This window comes from Atta colombica, unplaced genomic scaffold (genome assembly GCF_001594045.1).
Source record: "Atta colombica isolate Treedump-2 unplaced genomic scaffold, Acol1.0 scaffold220, whole genome shotgun sequence".
NCBI classification, from domain to species: domain Eukaryota; kingdom Metazoa; phylum Arthropoda; class Insecta; order Hymenoptera; family Formicidae; genus Atta; species Atta colombica.
This window is the reverse complement of record NW_017259317.1, coordinates 260848-269874: the sequence shown is the minus strand read 5'-3', so window position 1 is coordinate 269874 and position 9027 is coordinate 260848. Positions and strand designations below refer to the sequence as shown.

The 9027-nt window shown below is 34.2% G+C and overlaps 1 long non-coding RNA gene across 1 annotated transcript in view; it reads left to right on the top strand.

The window, feature by feature from the left end:
* LOC108687913 overlaps nt 1–9027 on the top strand; it is an 89715-nt gene that overhangs the window by 66398 nt on the left and 14290 nt on the right. The window contains exon 3 of the long non-coding RNA XR_001931764.1: nt 2690–2769. This is a non-coding gene — a long non-coding RNA (uncharacterized LOC108687913). The remainder of the gene's footprint in view (nt 1–2689; nt 2770–9027) is intronic.

The following is a 9027-nucleotide window of genomic DNA, read 5'->3' as shown; positions in this document are numbered from 1 at the left end:
ATATATATATATATATATTTGTGTGTGTGCGTTTTGTTGTGTGAGAGATAAATAGCGATCTTCTCATATATGTATAATGATTTTATGATAAATTTTTTACATGTAACAGTAATGTTAGGTCATATAATAATATATTTATCATATTTACATGATTATCGTACTTCTCTTGTATATAGATCGTAGATAATAACGTTTAACGTGGCATATTTCAGGTCACGCAATTTTCAGTCAACCTATGGTATATTTATGAGAGAAGGTGACTGCGTGTCACGTAGCCGTTTTCTTTAGCGGTTGAGTCGTTCCCTTAGTCCTTGAATGGAATTCTCTTTTATTTGAAAATCAATTTATCTGCAAATGCAGAAAATTGCGAAAATTGTGATCGCTCCTTCATTTCGGCAACACATTTTCCTCGATCGTTGTATCGTTGAGAGCAACGTATATTTCTTTATTTATTATTATACGGCGGAAAAACGTTAGGATGAAACGTTCCTTCATTGAGAGTCAACACGTATAATTGAAACTTAATGAATGTTGTGTGAGAATATAGTGTTTACATTTGACATTATCACCTGTTTAATGAATGAACGACATTCTTATTACTGCAATGATTATTACAGTTTTAGATACTGGCGCAATACTAGCAAACTACTGGTCAAGTTACTAGATAATAACTTGAACTCCATACTGGCAGATGGTACTAGTCCATTTTAGTCATTTATCAGTGATGGCCCAGTACTAGCTAATAGAACTTCAACCGTCATTTAACAACCAGTCATTTGCCAGTGATGGCTCAGTACTGGTTGACAGAACTTTGATCAGTTGACAATTGTAACGGTGGCTAAGCGTCGGTTTTGTTGTAACTGCTGACAATCCTATATGGGTTTCTGGCTGTGCGATTGATTCGTTAAATATAATACACAGATACATTTGGCGCAAATATTTGGGTCGTCCGGTCGATTAAGGAAGGGCAGTTTTCGGCAGTAGATTCGGATTTGCCAGAGGCAATGCGAGATATTCTGCGCATTACGAGAAATCGTACCATTTCGACACCCGAAAGAAGAAGAAATATTCTGCGATAAAACAAGAAAAAAATTTGTGCTAGAGTAGAGCAATAAATTCTGTAACTTATTGTTATGCACGAAATTGTCCATGCTCTCGTGGGGAAAGCGTAGTAAACAGAAACGTGCGCAGCAGAGTTTGAGGCTTCTCTTTCTTCTCCGTTTCATTTTTTTCTTTTTTTTTCAAAATGTCCTACTTTCTGGGTAATATTTATAGCGATATAAAGCAGCGCAAGTTTCGGAGCCAAATCGAGCACGAACTCGACTCTCGAACTGCTTTTTATCCAACTGTAACTTTTGCTCGCGACCCAACTGCCCTTCTATCGAAGAACCCTTTTTGAGTCCCTTTCTATTCCATTCCTCTGTTATCCTTCCTCCTTTCTTCTCTTTTTCAATGTGTACGTTCGCCTTTTCGCTTGGCTCTTCACTGGATCTCACGGACCCGGGAAGAACATCGAGATATTTGAACTTTCACGCCACGTAAGCGATCTGATATAAAAGTTTATTTGTAAACTCTCGGCCTCTCCTACCGAAAACCACTTTCAGCCATTCGGTATAATCCTTACATAGCCGTCACAATGAACGATCGGAGAATGAAATGTAGAGCTTAAGACACACTCTGTATACAGAGTAATAAATTTGCGTTGAAGAGAGAGATGGGTGCTTATTTCAGGCGTTTCCCAAGCGCCTGATTTATCTAAGCAACTTGGATATAAGGATATACGTCGTATTACGTCCCTCGGGAGAACAGGTGTTGAGAATAATTTCACCCCTGGCCGATTTTCTCGTTCCGGCAACCGCCCATTCTTTTTACGTTGCGCGAAAAGTACATAGAGACAATGCCAAATAGATGTTGAGCAAGAGAAGCTTCGGGCTAAGTTTACCGTGCTACGTTTTACGCGGTCTCTCCACACCGTGTAGAAATTGCATCTGCATCGAAGAGATGCGAATAAATCCTTCGGAAATCTCATGTCTCTCGCAGCTGCAAGAAATTATTAAAACATTTCGGGCGAAGCTGTGCATGTGTATACCTTTCGATATCTACCGGTAAATCGCGTCAAACTCGGACGCAAGCTTAATCCGCCGCGAGATTTCACGCGATCAATACCATACCATGTTCCTTGTCGAATTGTCGAATGGCACGTCGTCATTTTTCACGTCCTGCAAAGCGACAGGCACCTGAATGCAAATCGCTTTCGTTGCATTTACTATCCGTATCTCTTTGCGTTCGCGCCTTCCAGCGGTCTTATACACAGCGAAGAAAAAAAAAAAAGAAAAAAGAAACTGTCACCCGATAAGAATGTCGAGTCGTTGAGGCTTGTAAAATACGATTGAGACCCGAACCTGTCGAGATCCTCCTGAAGAGGATAGAATACTGCTTATTTTTCATTCTGTTAGATATATTGTCCCTTACGCACTGCGGTTTTGTTTTTCCAGCAAATTTGAGCGGAGGGGAAGAGAGGTATTCTTATAGCATAATGTCGATCAAACACGAATATCTAAATAGCTCAATAATTAAAGCTGTTCTTCCAAAAATTTATTATTCATTCAGCATATTTTATTTTATCACTAATTAAGCTAAATTATCATTAATTAAAAAATTGATCAATTTTGTCTTTTATCTGTTGTAGCATGATGTCTGTCTGGATGAAGTTTACCAATATTGAACAACATGATCATCTTCGATGGATTTAGATATAAACTTTAGAACGTAAGTAATGCTTTATAAACAGTTTCCTTTTTTAATTTTCCGGGAGTTGCGTAAGTTAATAGTAGAATCAATTCTGTCAATGGAGTTATGAACTATCTTAAAAAACACTTCCGAAAATTTTGAGGCGACAGCAGAATCTTATTACGAATATATACTTTATATACGCTTATATTATAAATATAAGCGTATATGTTTATATTATAAATATAGCGTATATGTATTATATTATAAATATAAGCATGTTTGTATAATATAAGCGTATATGTTTTTCTGCTATGAGTAAAAATAAATTTTGTATTTCTACAATTATTGTAATCGATAGATAGATTTTTAGTTCATTGGAGCGAATTGATCTTGTTTGAATTTTTCTATTGAGACAACAGTCATTTCTAAATTAAATACGAGGAAAATGAAGTAATTCGCATGAATTAAGTTTCCAAAATACAATAATAAAATAAGATTTGGAATGAAAACTGACTTCGAGTTTTTTAGAATGTTACATTTAATATGTGACATTTAAAAAATATATTGCAAGTAATAATAAGATTATTAAATATAAAAAAGAATGTTCATTCACAAAGCTATATATAGATACTAAGAAAATCTGTACAGATTAACGTATGGCTTTCTCTTTCAAATTTACACTCTCAGAAGCTAAAATTATCAATTTCAACTTTTGATAAATTTCTTATTTAATTTTAATATAATAACATATAATTAATATGTAGCAATTTCAAGAAGTTTCTCTCCTTTTTATTTTATATAATTAATCATTTTGATTTTTAATTCATATATAATGAATTAAAAGCCAAATAATACGGCTATTTGTATAATGCTATAATTGTCATTTTTCGATATGCTGCAGTGGCAAGTACAATATTTTAAAACGCAGCCTTATCTTGTTGAATTTAACTGTCGTCTTTTCACAACGATATCAGACAGCGACGTACGCTATCAACTCGCTTGGTAAAGCAAACGAAAATGTGATTTTGGTACTCCACGGCTACGGATAGTAAATCACGTATCGTGGTTGTCGATGTGCTTCCTCCGCTTTTGCCTAATCTAATCTACATGTTTGCTCAATATTCTCACGCACGCGTATCCTCTCGTCACATTTTCATCATTATTTCACGTGATTTTCCCGCCACCACAAAACTACGGCGACGATTTTCAAAGGTGATAATACCTTTCATCCGCATCTAAGTTTGCCGTCGCAAACCCACTGCTCTATATTTCTTATGTTTTCGCATTTTCTCTCTGGAACTTATAAGAAGAAGTTTTTGCAGCTTTATCGAAAGAATGGCGAAACGTCATTCCTCCCGACATGGAACTTTTTATTCTTTCACATTTCCGCGACTGCGACAAGCCGACGCGCAACGCGACGCGCGTCGGTCGCATCGCATAGCAATCTCTAAAAACCTGAAGAGAAGTTTTAAGCTGTTCTTTCACTGTCCTCATACCCGACATGCTGCGGTCATTAATTTTTATAACTCTCACCGGCAAAGAAACGAAATTCAACGACTTTAATTCACCGTTTGCATAATGTCGCAACAGGATAAGCTGATAGAACTACAACGAATCTTTTGAAAAATAAATGCGAAATACAAGCTTAATACTTCAGGACTAAATTCAATTATTGTTACTCTCTTTTCCATCCTTTCCGCCGCGAGCAACGAGGACAATTTTTTGTCCTCCTATGAATTCTTTAAATGATACGGTAGAGTACGTGGGAGGTACAAGGTAAAATTTATATTGCGACACGAGCAGCAATGCGGGATGTAAACCACATGCTGGTCTCGCTCCTGCTCGCTTCTAATCTAGTGGTGAGGAAAAAAGAGTTACACATTGAACATGCAAATATATTGAACAAATATCTATTAAATGGAAAAAGATTTTCATTCTAAAGCCTACTATAGACAATCTATAATTCGCGATCAAATTTAGAATCGAATTCTATTTACAATTTTGCTTAATAACTTTTATTTTTGGTTTATTTTAAAATATTATTCTTTATAAAATACTTTTCTTATCTTTTTTGTCTAAAGTCCACTTTACACTATTTATATGATTTCTATAGAAAACATATATTAGTGATATATATTTTAGTGATATATATGTATGTATTTTATTTATTTCAATATTTTTTATGTACACGACACGCAAAATTATAAACAGAATTCTATTCCGAATTATTTTATAAAGAACAACAATATTTTGAGGTAAAAACAAAAGTAAAAGTTATTAAGTAAAAAGCTTGAATACAAAGTGTATCTAAGAAAACAAAGAATACAAATGTCCATAAAGGTAATTTAATTGCTCAGAAAGAACATTAAAGTTAAAAATTTTACTCAAGTTACATAATCCATTAGAATAATCCAACAGGTATTAGTGTAACTCAACCTAAAGGTATGCCACATTTAAATTACAATTCTCGGATGCGCAGTAAGTCGGAAATATTTATTGTTATTTTGTCGGAAGGTTGCTATTTGATACAATTGAAATTGGATAAATAAAGATACAGTAAATCCTTTAAAACCTAAGTTAGAAAGAAAGCAGCACACATATCGATATAAGCTATAACGTAAAATTTTTCCTCAATCTTCAATTAGTGAAAAGGAGAAACTTCAAAGATAAAGAGAGAAATATAATTAATCCTTTTTATTTTTAAGAATATAATTATTACTTTATTGCACATCTATTTTAATTCTTAATAAATAATTTACAGTATAAAGAAAATTCTATAAATTAAATTATTCGATATTTAATGAATCATGATATATTTTTCATTTTTCAAATATCTCTTTTATATTGAATATGTGACATTAATGATAGCGGAATATGAAACAAAGATGTTTCTCTTTGCTATCTCGTGATTTGCTAACTTACAGAAAGTTAATTCGCTACCTTCCATCTTTCTCAGTTCTAGCTTCTCCTCTAATTATTGCGCAGCAAACAAATTCGAATTACCCTAAATGACTACGAGCACTAATTCGAAGTTGGAACGTACACACTAAGATGGCTGAAAAGTTTAATTACATTTGTCACAGTAGAAAATAGGTTGTTTACGTAAAGACAAGAAGACGTCGATCATTGTTACACACTGCGTTAGTATGTAGTATGCTTACAACATTTATTACTACGCTCTGCGCGATAGTTTTGCTTGAAACAGGAATTACCATTAATTTCAAACCGATTGTTTTGAATAAGATGAATTTTTATCGTAAATAATTTCATTTAAGAAATAACCGAGGCATTAATCATTCGTTTGGCTTTATCGCATACATAAATTAAGTGTATGGATGTACGTTTACTTTTATTCAATGATTGCAGTTCATGCGTGTTATCAATCGATTCGTAAATCAGCGGGAAAGGAAATGCCAAATATATTTCGGCTAGACTAATATTGCACATTTCTCAATCGAAAACGAAATTGCATCGTGTAAAATCACTCAGTTACCAAAATGAAAGCGTACGACAGAATTTATTACGCGACCCACATGGCCGACGCTTCGAGCATGTGATATGTTCATCAATTTTGATTATTTTTCCAACGACGTGGAATGAAATGTTCGCCTATGTATGAAAATATAAATATATTTATTTATTTTTATAGAGTTCAAAACATACAAAATGCAACAAAACGTACAAAATACAACAAATACTTTTATGTATAAATTTTCTTTTGGCAAGAATTTTGTAAAAATTTTGCGAAACTATTTGTTATAGAATTAATCAACACAGCGCAACGGTTAAATAATATTTGCGACGGAAGATCATCAGATTGTATGATTTTTTAAATGAGCTATACATCAGCGGATATCTAATTTCAAGTTTAATTGTCAAGATTGTACAGATCATAATCGCCTATTAAATCTTTGCTCGACGAGAAATCGATTTCAAATTCATCAAAAAATTTATGACCGAAGGAACACACGGTAAATCTGGGTCACTCCGTATGTGCCACTGGAACGTGTAGGAAATGCATTCACGGCTTTGCAGTTCCCAGCTCTTTAAACGTTGTTAAATCTAGCAAAGGCAATCTTAATTGGAGCGACATTAAATGCTCGCGTGTATAGGGCTGATGATTCAAATTACCTTTATTAATAAAAGCTCCATGATTCTGCATCTTCAATTCTCCGCTGTCCGTAACACACGCGTAATAATGACTTTCATTTTTTCTCATGGCAAGAATCAGCAGCAGATGTAATTTGTCGAGATAACTCTCGGAGATTATCCGTCGATTAATCAATCGTGATTAATACTAACGGTCGGGCAATATTTATTCCCAGTGTAGATCTCGGTGTGTTGAGGGGGATGGAAAAAAAATGTGCCGAGGCAGACGGGCGCCAAGCAGAATTAGATTTAGAGTGCCAGTCATTCTTGCTTTCACGTTTTTACGCACGATGCAGCATGTTGTTCTATCGTGAGACTTGCCTCAGGTTGCTGCAAAGGCAACAGGGAAAATGGCATACAATAGGGCTCGTGCATCGAGCTTCCTAAACGCGAACACGCGAATAGCCATGCTGCGGTCCAATTGACACGCACAAAACCCATTTAATAGATGGTGGAAACGTCACTACGTCGGGATTAGTAACACGTGACGTATACACACGGTTGCCTCGCTGGGGAATTAAACTGATGAACATCTCTGTACATTATCCTAATCAAATAATCAGATTATCAGTTCTCGCTCAAGGTGATTATTAAGAAGACGTGAATTCGGTAAGATTTGAGATCTGTTGTATAACTTGTCAGACAAAGCTTTTTTTACAATTGTCGTTTATGGCGCGTCATAGATGTAATAAGAATAGATTGCATGTTTTTACGACGACATTGTTACTATCGGTTTAGAAAGAATAATGTAGTTTCAATCATATTACTCCTTTTTTTTTGAAAAGAGAGTTAAAGAGATCTTTCTAATAAAGTGTAGGAGATCGATTGTGTATCTTGAAACGAATAAAAAGTTACAAAAGTGAAAAAATGAATTTAGAATATTTATAATTTCATTGATGAATATCTAATAAATTAATTTACTTTCGTCATTTTCACCTCATTTTGAAATACACAAATCGATCCCCTGAAACTAAGATCAGGAAATGCACAATCTATAGGACCTAATTACTGACGGTGTCCCAAATATTAACAATCTGATTTTAAATGCTTTTTTAAATATATAAATTATATTATAATTGCATTTAATTTTATTTAAATTTAAAAAATGTCTACTTATAGTAACATTAAATACAATTTTACTTATAATATAATTTACATATTCAAAAAAGCATTTAAAATCAGAATTTGGGACACTGTCAGTAATTGGGTCTTTTATCCTTTCATTTATGAACTCGTCGAAGCCAGTATAACTCATTGCGGATTGAGCGTTCGCTCGAGTCCGGATTAAAAAAAAATATGGAAATATATTGCGTCGCAACATCTTAATGTTTTTATATGATATTATAGACAAGATTCGAAGATGAAAGACAAATCATGTCCTTTGAAGGATCTCGAAAATTCCAACTATGTTCCTGTCGACATTCTCGCGATAGATGCCTATGCGACTTTGCAGTTTCGCTGCAATTCGGCTGAATAGCAAGAGTCGGACACGCTTGGCTAACGCTCGCGTGGGTTGTACACACGTGACATCGATCTGAGGACTTCCCGACCTGGGCGTGGTCTCGCAAAACGGGAATAAAGGACCGCGATCGTTTATCTACCAGCATTTAACGCGGACGTCACAGAAAGGGAGCCATCATTTTTTAAGCGCTATAGTAAATCATTCTTTGCGAGTAAACTTTATAACCTAGTCCAGTGCAAGTACGCAAGTACAGTGTTACATACTGATTAGTATTTTATTCTGACGTCTAATATCTTAAGGATTACTCCACAAATCATTTAAATTTATGACCATCTAAAAATCATTTATAATTAGTACTTATTACGAATGTAATGTAAAAATGTTAAAAAGATATAAATAGATAACAATATTAAAAATCTTTTACCATATGAATATTTACACTGAGGGAAAGGATTTTGTTAATTTAACAAGCCACCAGTACCTTTAACCGGTGATCGGTAAATACGTGACAACAAATTTTGTTGTTGTGATTACCGCTAGTCTGTTATATCAATCAATTATTAGTAACAGAAGCAAACTATTATATATAGAATCTGATCTTTTGGATAAATTTTAGACTTGTTTACATAGAATTCGTAGATGATCGTGGAATCTTAAGTCATAGGAAATCGATCAAGCACAAT